The following is a 14,656-nucleotide window of genomic DNA, read 5'->3' as shown; positions in this document are numbered from 1 at the left end:
TCCAAGGAACGGCTGGTGGATTCGAACTGCTGGCCTTTTGGTGAGCAGCTGAACACTTAACCACTGCACCACCAGGGCTCCATGAAATATAAGGAGAAGGATATTTGCTACACCTGAATATCATTGTATTTATAATTCAATCGGTGTTCAGGAGAGGAGAACCAACTACAGAAATTGATTTATATACTGTCTAGCTGGGTATAGATATTTGTTTTTATTAATTATGAAGAAAACGAGTCACAATAGCCTTCTCACATTGGCCTTATAGATGTTATTATTTTTAAAATGTATTTAAGGAAAACTGCCTGAAAAGTGTGTTACAAATAGCACTCTAAGAAAGCTGCTAAGCAATACATATTTCGTACCACTCCTGAATGCGGTCAGATATAAAGAGCAACACAGACATATACGAGCTATTCTCACAGAAAAAAAAAAAAAAAGTAATTAATTGATGTTATACACAAAGGACATCTCTCTGTTTTTTTTTTTTCTTTTGGTAACCAGCCCAGCTTTAATCAAACGTAATTGCTCTCACCACTAGGCTGCTCGTAAGCTCTGCATTTTAGACAGTGATTATGTCCTGATACAGTAATCTATCACTTTCATTATTTTAGTCATTTGGGTGTGTAAGTTTGTATTTAATTCAGACAACAAACTAGGCAGTTTCCCCTGTTACTTTCTTTCAAAGGGTGCATTTTTAAGGCAGAATTGGGATGATTTTGATTTCATTCATCTGCTTTTCTTAGGAAAACAGGAGTATGTTGTTTTTTCTCTTGCTGTCGACTAGGTAAACCTGATGACATCACATGAGTGAGGAGCTGGATTTGTTACCAATTCATCGGGATTTTACCAGCCAACCTCAGTAGGACTGCGTTTCCCACCTCGTTCTAATGAGCTGAAGCTTGCTGAAATTCCCCTAGTGGATTACCAGGAGTCCATCCCTTATCTCGTCCAGAATTTGTAGCTTTCTTCCCCCCCCCAGGCAGACACTGGAACCGTCGCCTGACTCACTAGACTCCAGTAGACTATTTACTTGATACTGGCCCTTTGTGTATCTGAGTGAATTTCAAAACTCAAATGCAAAAGCCTTCCCAGAGCTTCTGATGGGACTGCATTAGATGCTCCTTGCCCGTGGATGGCAACGCTATTTTGTTTTCTGATCTCTTATGCACGCAGGAAGAAATGCTTTGCATCCCGAACAAAATAAGTTTCCTTGAATGTAAGACAAATGGTACTGCTCTTTATTTCTTTTCTAATTTGCACTAGGAAACTCTGGTGGCGTAGTGGTTAAGTGCTACGGCTGCTAACCAAACGGTTGGCGGTTCGAATCTGCCAGGTGCTCCTTGGAAGTTCTATGGGGCAGTTCTACTCTGTCCTATAGGGTCGCTATGAGTCGGAATCGACTCGACAGCACTGGGTTTGGTTTTGGTTTGGTTAATTTGCACTGTGGTGTGTGTCTTGGTCATCTAGTGCTGCTATAACAGAAATACCACAAGTGGATGGCTTTAACAAAGAGAAGTTTATTCTCGCATAGTCCAGTAGGCTAGAAGTCTGAATTCAGGGCACCGGCTCCAGGGGAAGGTTTTCTCTCTTTGTCAGCTCTGGAGGAAGGTCCTTTTCATCAGTCTTCCACCGGTCTGGGAGCATCTCAGCTCAGGAACCTCAGGTCCAAAGGACAGGCTGTGCTCCAGGCACTGATTTCTTGGTGGTATGAGGTCCCCATGTCTCTCTGCTTACTTCTCTCTTTTATATCTCAAAAGATATTGGGTTTAGACACTATCTAATCTTGTAGACCTCATCGATGTAACTGCTGCTAATCCATCGCATTACATCATTGTTGTTGTTGTTGTTAGGTGCCATCAAGTCGGTTCTGACTCATAGCGACCCTACGCACAACAGAACGAAACATTGCCCTGTCCTGAGCCATCCTCACAATTGTTGTTATGCTTGAGCTTATTGTTGCAGCCACTGTGTCAATCCACATCACTGAGGGTCTTCCTCTTTTCTGCTGACCCTGTACTCTGCCAAGCATGATGTCCTTCTCCAGGGACTGACCCCTCCTGACAACATGTCCAGAGTATGTAAGACGCAGTCTCGCCATCCTTGCTTCTAAGGAACATTCTGGTTGTACTTCTTCTAAGACAGATTTGTTTGTTCTTTTGGCAGTCCATGGTATATTCAATATTTTTCCCCAACACCACAATTCAAAGGCTTCAATTCTTCTTCGGTCTTCCTTATTCATTGTCCAGCTTTCACATGCATATGATGTGATTGAAAATACCATGGCTTGAGCCAGGCGCACCTTAGTCTTCAAGATGACATTTTTGCTCTTCAACACTTTGAAGAGGTCCTTTGCAGCAGATTTACCCAATGCAATGCATCTTCTGGTTTCTTGACTGCTCCTTCCATGGCTGTTGATTGTGGATCCAAGTAAAATGAAATCCTTGACAACTTCAATCTTTTCTCCGTTGATCATGTTGCTCATTGGCCCAGTTGTGAGGATTTTTGTTTTCTTTATGTTGAGGTGCAATCCATACTGAAGGCTGTGGTCTTTGATCTTTATTAGTAAGTGCTTCAGGTCCTCTTCACTTTCAGCAAGCAAGGTTGTGTCATCTGCATAACACAGGTTGTTAATGAGTCTTCCTCCAATCCTGGTGCCCCGTTCTTCTTCATATAGTCCAGCTTCTCATATTATTTGCTCAGCATACAGACTGAATAGGTATGGTGAAAGAATACAATTCTGACACACACCTTTCCTGACTTTAAACCAATCATTACATCATAGTGATAGGACTTACAACATATAGGAAAATCACATAAAATGGTGGGCACGATACCTAGAATCATGGCCCAGCTAAGTTGACAGATATTTTCTGGGGACTCAGTTCAATCCATGACAGTGTTTTTGTCCAATTCCTAGGCCAAAAATTGCCGTGAGTCAATTCCGACTTATAGCGACCCGGTACAGACAGAGTGGAACTGCCCTGTAGGGTTTCCAAGGAGTGGCTGGTGGATTCGAACTGCCAACCTTTTGGTTAGCAGCCAAACGCTTAACCATTGGGCCACCAGGCTCCATTCCTAGGCCAGAGAGTTTAAATGAAAAAATGGAATTAAAAATCCTATCCATACTTATAAAAAATTAAAACAATCAAGTGATTCCTTTGGTAAACATTGGCTTAATAGCCCTCATAGAAGAAAAAAAATCTTTCAATTAAAGTTGGGACTACATCATCTGACGGCTAGCTATGCTGTTACCCTTTTCGAAATCTACTTAAAATTAGATGGAAACATTGAAAAAAATTTACATTTAAAGCTACTCATTTTCCTCATTAGTCCATTTTTATTACGCTTTCTTATTGAATATGCATAATATAGAGTTGAACTAGCTCAGTGTCCACACTGTTTTATGCACTCCGTCCTATCTTTCTTTCCCAGGTAAAGTTTTTGTTGAAGTCACGGGACTTCTGCCTAAGCAAAAAGTTACCAGCAATTTGACATTTATTGGGAAACTTCTGTGATCATACATATTTAGTGAGCATAGGACTCATGTTGAAGAACAAGGAAAAGAAGATAGAAGACATATTCCTGTCCTGAAGAAATTCAAAATCCACAAAATAATGTGTGTATGTGTACACACACACACACACAGAGCCCTTATTCAAGATACATAGGTAGATACAGTAAAAACAGAAAAACTGAGTATTTAAGAACCAGGAGGGTTCTGAAAGAAAAGGGACCAGATTTACACTGGAGTTAATTTGGGGAGTTTCCAGAAACATAGTGAAGTGAGCAATAACATAACTTGTCATCAGATAAAGTAGTCCCACCTTCTATTTAAGAATTTGTATTCCACAGGGTTATTTAACCAATGCATATCAGTACTTTACTAGTTTTCACTTAGAGGAAAATTTAATAAATTGTTTTTGGAAGAGATAAGAGATTGCAGGTTTGAGAAAGTTCCAGGGTGACAGATGATAAAAGAACAAGTTTTCAGATGAGAGCCGGCAAGGCAAGAGCAAAGGGAAGTCGAGAGAGGTGAAAACAGGTTATCTGCCTGTATTAAACCAAAACCCACTACCATCCCGAGTCGATGCCGACTCATAGCAACCCTATAGGCCAGGGTAGAACTGCCTGATAGGGTCTCCAAGGCTGTAATCTTTATGGAAACAGACAGTCACATCTCTCTTCCACTGATCAGCTGGTATATTTGAACCACCAACCTTTTGGCTAGCAGCCAAGCTCTTAACCACTGTGCTACCAGGACTCCCTTCTGTCTGTACGGAACTAGTGACAAACAAGACAGGCAATACCATGAGGATAAGTGATGGAGAAGGGAAAACCCAAAAACCAAACCCGTTGCTGTCAAGTCTATTCTGACTGATAGCGACCCTATAGGACAGAGTAGAACTGCCCCATAGGGTTTCCAAGGAGCACCTGATAGATTCAAACTGCCTGCCTTTTGCTTAACAGCTGTAGCTCTTAACCACTACGCCACCAGGGTTTCCTGGAGAAGGGAAGGGCTTTTAAAATCAGGTGGAATTGCTCCAACGGGCAATAGAGCATTATGGGTATCGCTGATATTTTAATGTTCTGATTAATCTCACTTTACATATGTTCTTGTTTAAACCACTTTAAACCAATCACCCAAACCAAAGATTAGTAAAAGTGAAACATAGTATAATAATAACATGTTCAGCCTCTGCCTGCGGAATTTCAAAGCATGTCAATTTAGTGGAAAAAGAAAAATATGGTCATTTGACATGTATGGAAAAAAACCTTAAGCAATTACAGTATTTAAATTTTTAGTTTCCATCCCCTTTGTTAGTGAATAAGGAGCCCTGGTGGTGCAGTGGTTAAGCACCCGGCTGTTGGAAGTTACCGTATTGCCTAAGATGGCAGTAACCTGGGGACAGCCCTGCTTTTAAATGTGTAGAACGTTTTTCAGTTGTCATTTGTTGACTCCAATTGAGGGTGACCCTGTGTGTGTCAGAGTAGAACTGTGCTCCATTGGGTTTTCAGTGGCTGATTTTTCAAAAAGAGTTCTCCAGGTCATTCTTCTGAGGAGCCCCTGGGTGGACTTGAAACTTCAGTCGTTCGGTTAGCAGCCCAGTGTGTTAAGCATTTGCATCAGCCAGGTAGCAAACCGTTAGAGCAAGCGGTGCCTCAGTTCCGTAACCGGGACACGCTGACTCTGTTTCCAACGACTGATGTGAACAAGAAAAGCTGAATCACACCATGACGATATGATCACGTTCCCAATTAATGTGCTTAATGTATAGCCTTTCTGTCACTTGTGATGCACGTATCCGGTACTCAGTAAATGTTTTTCAAATTAAAGAGATTAATTTGCCTCTTTACGATGTGATTTGTACTTCATGCAAAAAGAACTTCAGTAATACATCAATTTAACCAAGATAGTTAATGGGTGAGAGACTCACCCTTCAAACCGTATCGAGAGCAAAGGCAGAAGTTTGGAGCTGCACAAGCAAGTCGGCTAAGGAACCAACCATCAAAAAAAAAAAAAAAAAAACACTAGTGCCAGCGACTAGATTAAATACTTCTGTGTGTTGTATTTTTTCCCCATTTCCTGTTAAAAGACTGGTTCTGCAGTAGCTAAACAGGGTGTTGTAAGCAATATCTGCCTTTCGTAAAAATTAAAGAATTATAAGCGAAAAGATAGATGGATGTGGTTAGAGTTTTGAGAACCCAATTTACAAGTATCCACTAAAAGTTTTCAGCTATAAAACACTGCTATCCATATTGATTTTTATTGTGTTCGTGTAAAGTTTTGTGGGAAGAGAGAGAGAGATTATTTACAACCTAGAAAAAACAGCGCTGCAGCTGGAGACTTTTCTTGCAGTCACAATGTATGTCAGATAGTACTTTGGCTGTGAAACAAATGTGTCCTTTAGAACTTACATAAGGCAGAGTAAATAAAGCTTGAGCAGCTGAAGCAACTGTCATACAAAAAGTAGACGAAAATCGTGTGTCCTGCACAGACAGCTCAAATGCTTTGAACGTTCTACTACTTTTACTAGATGATGTTGTTGTTAGCTGCTCTTGGGTCAGCCCCCAAGGAACTGGATGGGCTGGTCCCGTGCAGCCCCGTGACTGCTAGCAGGGCCGACTATTGGGATCCATAGGGTTTTCACTGGCTGATTCTCCAAAGTAGATTGCCAGATCTTTCTTCCTAGTCCGCCTTAGTCTTGGAGTTCTGCTGAAACCTGTGCAGGGACAGATTACCCAGTAAGCAAGGTATGCACGGGTTAACCTGTGCTTGTTTACTGAGCTATACGGCACAGATTGTGCGTCACAGACCAGTAAGTAAACACAAGTAAGCCGGTGTGTATCTTGCTTGCTGGTTGAGCCACCCCTACCGTTCAGCATCATAGCGACACGCAAGCCTCCTCTGACGGACGGGTGAGGGAATTGAACCAAGGTTGCCCACGTGGAAGGTGAAAATTCTACCACCGAACCACCAATGCCCTTGCTTAATACCGTTATTGTTGTTTGTTGTTGTTGAGTTGATTCTGACTCATGGTGACCGCGTGTGTTACAGTGTAGAACTGTTCCAGAGGGCTTTCTTAGCTGTAATCTTTATGGAAACAGATCCCCAGGACCTTTCTTCTTCAGTACTTCTGGGTGGGTTCGAACTGCCAACCTTTAGGGTTGGCAGTTGAGCGCAAACCTTTTGTGCCACTAGATAATGGAAGATGTTACAGTAACAAAGTATAAGGCAGGCATGGCAGTTAACGTTTCCTGGAATTAGGGAACAGCAAGAACGGAAGCCTGTGCGCTCACCTTGGCCCTGGACAGCCTTTTTGGGGGAAAATGCAGGGAGGACACCTGTGTTGTAAAACAGCCACTGTCTTTTCTGAAAGGTCTTTGCTTCTGTCGTCCCCACCGATTGGGACTGTGTTGAGCAATATTTTTTGAAAGTTGTATCACTAAACAGGTCTTGAATATGAATGCGAAGATTTTAACCTTCATAAGCCTTTCCAGGACATGATAATTTGGCCATCTATTTCAGCTTTGTCCAGAAATAGACCAGCTTTTACTGAGCCATTAGGTTATCCCAACCCCGAGGAGGAATACGGAGTACGTGGGTGGCGCAAACACACTTGGCTGCTAACCAAAATGTTGGAAGTTTGAGTCCACCTAGAGGTGCCTTGGAAGAAAGACCTGGAGAACTAATCCTAAAAAAATCAGCCACTGAAAACCCTATGGAGCAGTCCTTCTCTAGAACACATGGAGTCTCCATGAGTTGGGAACGATTCAACGGCGATGGGTTTTATAAAGACTTTAAAGTCTTTACCTTCAGGAAGCTTACAGGCTACTTAGAAAGCTCACACACACACACACACACACACACCCATAAGGAGATAATAAATCCATTTTCTAGGCGGTAAATCAGTTCCACGTGAGCAGTATGGAGTGCTCACTTCCCTAGGAGCCCCCAGAAAAGGGAGCACTTTCTTCCAACTACAGCGACCAGGGCATTTGGTGATAATGGAGGATGTGTGGCACCAAGGTGGATATTATGGGGTGGGAGGGAGCCTAGGAGATGACCCAGCACTGGCTCTGGGGATGGAAACAATCATTTGTCCTCCAAATTTGCTTGTGTGTGAGACACAGACTGTCTGAGAACAGCTAGCCGGTCAGCCCTGTACTGACTGCTTCAGCCTGGCAGTGTTTGTGTGAAGGGAACCTTCCTTCACCCTCTTGCCCCACTTAATTGTCTGCTAAAATTACAATACACGCCTCGTCAAATGGTGCTCATGGGGAGAAGGAGAGAACCAGGCCAAGATGAAATTTTCCCAAAAGGTTTCTTCTATGTAATCTCAATCTAGCTTTTTATAAACTGACTTGCAAATAGGCCTAACTTTAAATATCTCATTAGGTCTGCCTTGGCTGTTTGTAGGGGCAGGCAACCATCATGGTATTATTATTTTTTTAATCTTCTTTTTCTATCTTTCCAATAGCATCTGGACAATCTTTCAATTCTTGTCTGGTGATAATGAAAGCATTAAAAAAAATGTACCAGAACCCTTTTTGCTTATCTCTGTGCCATTTGGAACATATGTGAGTAAATTGAACACCACTTGCTCGTTGGTTTTCTTTCTTTTCTCTCTCCTCTTGTTTTTAAAAACCCTGTTTGAATTCAGTCTTTCAAAGAGCTAGGCATCTGAGTTAAGTATGGTGCTGGAGGTACTCTCCACATGGTCCTGATCTAGACAAGCAGCCACAATCTACCCCGTGCATTTTTGTGGCTTAAGTCACCTAGAGTCTGGGGTCTTTCCTTTTTGATAGGCTCCAAGTTGATACTACAGCAATGAAAGGCCATTCCAGTCTGGGTGTATCACAAATATTTTGTAGATGACCAGGGGGAATCCACCTCTGCTGTTGGGACTAGTAGCTAAAATATCTCAGAGTGTTTGACATGGATCAAAGAACATCTTTCCCTTTCTTGGAAGCTATGTTCCCAGTCTTTTCCAGCCATGGGGTAAGCGAGAATAGAGGAACTCTGTCATATCCCAAGAGAGGCTTCCTGGAAGAGATGGGGAAGACTTTTCCAGAAGGGGCTTGCTCCGAAGCATAAAAGGTTCAGCCTCCGGCCTATCATTCAAAAAAAAGTTTTAAAAGCCTTTTTAAGGAAACAATTTAAACCCGGCTGCACTTATCGATCAGTGATTTGATTTCGCTTTGTTATGAGGGATTTGTAATCTGCTTTTAAATGTTTTTTGTTCCTGGCCTTCATTGATAGCAAGTTCTGCCTGAGGCTACTTCTCAAAACACGTCACTAGAGCTTTCAAATCTATGTGAATAACTACAATAATTTTAATCTAGATCTTTCCTTCCCCCCGCCCCCTTCTCCTCTGTACACGGAAGGAAATGTTAGCGGGTTGTAGAAATTTTTCATCCAATTCTGCCAAACCTAAAACTTATGAAAAGGAATCATTTGTCTTAAAAAAAAGGAGAGAGCAAGGGAGCAAATTCGACTTACAATGTCAGAGTCAACTAGATTTTATTTTCTCAAGTACATTCCATTAGTCTCCACAAGCACGCAGCTTCTAAAGCCTCATTCCTGCCTGATATCTGCTGCAATTAAAAAATAAATAAATTTCCAAAAATACCTGGACTGTAGTCTCACAAACAATTTTTTTTAAACAAATAGATTTTATAGAAACTGTTTTGTGTTTACAGACTTTAAAGGTTGTAATTGCCCCCTTTTATGGCACTGTGAAATACTGATGTTTTTAAAACTACCATAAAAGAGTGGTTAGTTTATTGTTATAGTATGAACTGAAGAATGGAAACTGAGCTCCTAATTTCGCTCATCATTTCTGATATGTCTCAAGCTTATAGAAACCAAAAACACTTAGAAGATGTCTGTCCTTTGATTCTTTTAATGAAATACACCCACATGTTATTTTTATAATAAAACCATGTGCCTATACACGTATGATCTCCACAAGTTTATTTAACGAGAAACCAAATATGTGAGCAAAACAGCTTTTTTTCCGATGGGGCTTTAATTGTCTCTCACGCATGTTCTATAGATCATTACTGAATGCTTAGAGATCCTGCAAGGAAGGGCTTTACACCCAAGAGGAGGGTAACAGATCTTCGTTGTTTATAAAAATGACAGCTCCTAATAGACCATATTAGCTTTAACACAAACTATTAAATCCCCTTCATTAAATTTTTCTGTGTTCTGTTTCGGCTCTCGTTACCTCTGGGAAGTAGGTGCAAACTCCTGAGGAAACCTGAGCACACATTGAGACGATTACAGATCATGGTTATTAGATAAGCCTCGGGAGGATGTTTTTCTTGGGCTGCTCACAAGCATTTTGAAAGAGTCGTGTTCCAGGTTTGAGGTCCCATGTTTCTTCCTCTTAAACTATGAGCAGCTGTAGCATATGACCTACTTCTGTAGGGCCCTGTAATGATTTCCTTCCTTCGGAGGCTTCAGGAGTCCTCCTTCTGCCCTGTGAATAAAAGGGACAAATATTTTAATCCAAGCAAAATGCTGAAGCAGGTTTTGTTGGTTTCAGGGAAGAAACTCAATACAGCTCCAGTGCTGAGTGTAGGCCTCAGATTGGAACCATCTGGGCTGCAGAGGGCTCAGAGACCTTTGGGGAAGGCAGGGATATTCTTGCCCAGGGCTGCAGCCCATACACCTGCAGAGATGGCCGACATCTTGGCAGGCTGGCTGGACTCATCCAGGAATTGAAGCCGTTCACACAGCGAAGGAGCTCTCTCTCCCTGGCACTAAACCCAACACCCACTGCCGTCGAGTCAATCCCTGGCATTAGGCATTTTGAATACCGTGTAAGTAAGGTGACACCTACTCAGGCGACAACTTCTCAAGTAAAAGTGAGCAATGACTCTTTATTCTTTTGGAACATATTGGACACAAATCACACGGAAATACACATTTCCTAATGATTTATTTTAGTGGCCAGAGGAGAAAGTCCTCAGGAAACCATATAGGTTGGTATACACAATATTTGTAGCGTTATCCTTGAAGTTGGGGGAGGGGGGTAGCAGTGTTTAAAAAGCAACACGTGCATGTTTGATATTCTCTGTATTCTTTTTATTTGTTGGTTTAGAGTGTTGTTATTAATGTTGGCTGGTCTTACTTTCCCACTAAGTGAAAGTATTTTTCAAATGTGCTCTGATATCTAGATATCTAAATGTCTAAGACCAGCCAATTCCTGGAAGGTTATTTTAAGTAAAATAATGTTTTAATTTTGGGTTGCAAACTCTCTGTGTGTGAGGGATGAGAGTATCAACCCATTTCCAAACAGAAATGCTGAGACTTTTACTTAGTCAAAGACCAGAAAGCTTATCGTCACTTGTTTTTTGCCAGCTCAGATTATATTAAAAAAAAAAAAAAAAAAGTGGGCGGGAGAGGCATTGAGAACAGGCTGAAATTGTATATAAATTATCCATTTAATAATTCTATTTTTCAAATATTAGTTTATGCGAAGTGTATCCTTTTTTAATCCGGGCTTTAAATTCTTTACTGTAGTTCAAAGCATAATGATTTCAGCGTGGCCATTACAGAACTCCTAAATAATAAGACAAAATTGAAACCCTGAGAGTGCGAGCCCCATCAAAATCTTAAAGCCAAAGTCAAGGGTAATATATTCAGAAAAGGTAGGTAACTGGAAAAGAGAGAGTGATGGGCAAATATAGGAGGGGTTGATGAAATTTTGAGTTTAGTTACATTCTTAGATGTGAAAATGTATCTGGCTTCTTCTAACTACTCTTTTTAAATAAGCCAGTAGACTACACATTTTTGCTTATTGTCATTAAATTTATTAGATTTTTTTTTTGTAATTAAATTTCTTGGCTGTTGGAGATTAAACAGGGAAGATGAGGACAATGCACAGGAGTTAAACGCTATGTATGTATTTTAAAGGAAAGAATTGTTAGCATTTTTTTTTTTAATTCCTAAAGGGAAAATAAGCATTTAAAAGTCATATTTTGATAGCAAGACTCATGGGACCTATCTAATGTTTTAAAAGTTTTAAGAATATAAAGGCCATATAACAGCACAAGGTGATAGGACCGTGCTGTGTCTCAGCTGCTGAAGCCTTGTCACACGCATGCCAACTGAGGGGTGAAGGAAAGTTATGTCAGTTGGGTTTACTTTTTTTGCCCTGTTCTAAATTTGTATGCATGAATCTCAATTTTTAACCAAATCTTTGTTCTCTTTCCTCTTGAGGATGTTTCACGCTCCTGCCCACACACCCAGCTGCACCCAGATAGATCTCTGTGCAGCTACAGGGCTTAATGGAGCTGAGCACACTTCCTATCAAGCTTCCTGTGGAAAGCCAGTCAGCTGAGACTGGGAAAGACCCGGCCACCATGTGCCAGAAGACCAGTCAAAATCAAATGGGGCAATGTCAAGGAAGCGTCTCCCTGATATTTAGGACTATTATTTTGTTAATTAAAGAATAGAGAGAGAGAGAAGGAGGAACAAGCAGACGTGGACAGAGGAGAGTGTAGGCCTCACAAGTGTATCCCGGGGGCGTTGGGGACACAACCCCAGGTGACTCATCACATACTGATCTCACTTAGATTGTAAATGACTAATACAAATACCATAATATCCTTAAAAAAAGAAAGAATAGAGACTGGAGTTTCTCTGGAAAACATTGGAGCTTTCTCATTTATATAGCTCTGAGAGAATATCTATACCCAAAACCTACTCCAAAGAGTGGTGACTTTCTGAAAAGTGTCAGTGCCTGGACTCAGGAAATTAATAGACTCTGTGGTGTGTGTCTTCATTAGTATTTTTAAATACAAGGTTTGCTATCATCAACTTAGTCTCTAAATGAAAGGAATGATAACCACAATCACCGAGCACCAAAGTCAACGTCCCGATGATTTTATTTGAAAAACACCATTTTCAACAAACGAGAATGAGTTCATATAAAATACACATATGTGGACTTGAAAGAAAAGCCCACCCTGTTCTCGGAGAAGGTAAATAGTTGGGAGGGAGCAATTTCAGATTGATTTATGAACTGGGAAAATACTTCTGATTTTCACTTTTTTTTTTTTTTTTGGCCAGAATGGTCAGGAGGTGATGAAGGCTGACTTCCCAGCCCTTCGCTGCCAAATTTTAACCGCTTGAAAACTTACAGAAATGCTTGATTAAAACTAGAATAAAAACCTCTGGTTGCCCTCTGCAAACCACAGCACCAGGGTGGGAAAAACAGCACCAGGCAGCAGTATAAGTATAGCTCCTTGGCGCCTGCTGAAAGTACTGCTTCCCTCCTGTTTAATAATTAATTCAATTTTAAAGCCCCAAGGATCTGGACTCAGCACCAGCTTCACAGAGCAGTACAGAAACAAAATGCTTCCAGAACAGGTAGGGGGATAGAGGAAGAAAGAATCTAACATTTCAAGAAATCTCACCACATGAGGCCGGGAAGTGGGGGTGGGGTGAGGCTTGGAGGGGGAAAGAACCAGGGTGAAGAAATTTAAAATAAATAAATACACACAAAAGCAAGGTTATTCACGGCCACTGGCACCAAGGCTGCAAGCTGCACAGTGAGCCAGAAGTCATCCATTCGGGAAGCCGGCTTGGTGCCCTCGGGCTAGTACGGACCAAGAGGGTAATGGGCTCAGTCTCTGGAAAAGCAGCCCAGCCTCCCTCTTCATTAGTAGCCTCTGCTCATTACTCATTAGTCAAAGTGTCACACTGGAAAAGGCGTCAAAGGTAGGCAGTCGCCCCTCCCCTGGCTCTCCTCCTCCTCCTTACCCCACAGCGCCACATTTCTCTTCCTAGGAGAAATGGCCAAAGCAGGGGTGGATTATCCAATAGGCAAGGTAAGCACGGTACTTACCTTGCTTACCAGGTCATCTGCAGTGAACAAGTTCACAGCTTTTCACCACACCAAAGATTCTGCTTCTAGGTATGGCTGGCATCTGTTTCTCTCCCAACGCCACAGCACCTTCCCACAGAATCAAAGCCTCTTTTTACATTCACAGTCCCTGACAGAGGTGGATGACCCAGTAAGCAAGGTAGGCACAGGGTTACTTGTGCTTACTTCCTAACCCGTGTTCACTACACATTAGGAAGTAAGCACAAGTAAGCCTGTGCTTACTGTGCTTGCTGGCTTATCCACCCCTGGGCAGAATTCACTGATGTAAGGGCCAGCCACGGAGAGGAAATGTGGGCAGACACACAGCTGAAGGAAAAGGGGAGCTTCTCCCTGCGTTATGAACAACACAGAAAACCAAGCAAATTCCTAATCGTTACCGAAGCTAATACCCAACACAGCAAAAAGAAGGCCAACATTTGGCAGGGTTCCTGCATTGTGCTTTGTGGTTTTTATAAATGTTTGCTTTCTACAAACTGGTGAACCCAGCACAGAAAGTGATACACTGTGGAGGCTTCACACAGGCAGAAGCCACTAACAGCTTATCAAATCTCTTATAATACATACGATCTGAGGAAAATCGTTACCAGAATCATTGTATGCAGACCCACCTTCCAACTCAACCAAGTATCAAACCACATGGACTGTTCTTTTGTACACCAGAAGTCTAAATTCCTCAAAGCGGTGCAGAGATATGGTACGAACCAGCAATGAACAGATTAATTAAATGAAATGAACGCCCGGGTGACCAAAAAAAAAAGAGGAAAACTATTTAAACACCAAATTGTATTTACTTTTTGCTTATTATTATCATAAAGAAGACATAGTATAGAACTCTCACGCATACTCTCTGAGGTTGTAGTATGGTGTTTTGAAAAAGACATTAAAGTCATTAAATGGTTGAGCTGAACAACTAATGACCCGAATATATTTCCTAATCCTCAAAAAGGGCTGCTTTTAATTCTCTACAATGATCAAATTTATATGGATTTTTATTATATTTTACATGATACACAAATTAGTTATAAAATGCTTATATTACACCCTCCATACATCTGCCCCGCCCCGACTAGAGATTGATGGCATTGCCTTGAAAATGCTGCAGCTGTCTTGTAAAAATAATACAAAGTGGGGTTTTGTATTCCTCTTGACTGATCCCTTAAAACTGTGCCAAGCTCAAGTTTGAAATGAGTTTCCAGCTCCTCAACAATTTGAAAACCAGAAGGTCAGTAGGTTTTCTCTATTTTTGAGTCAGA

This window comes from Elephas maximus, chromosome 17, assembly GCF_024166365.1.
Source record: "Elephas maximus indicus isolate mEleMax1 chromosome 17, mEleMax1 primary haplotype, whole genome shotgun sequence".
Lineage (NCBI taxonomy): Eukaryota > Metazoa > Chordata > Mammalia > Proboscidea > Elephantidae > Elephas > Elephas maximus.
The sequence above is the reverse complement of the archived record's forward strand: the minus strand, read 5'-3'. Positions refer to the sequence as shown.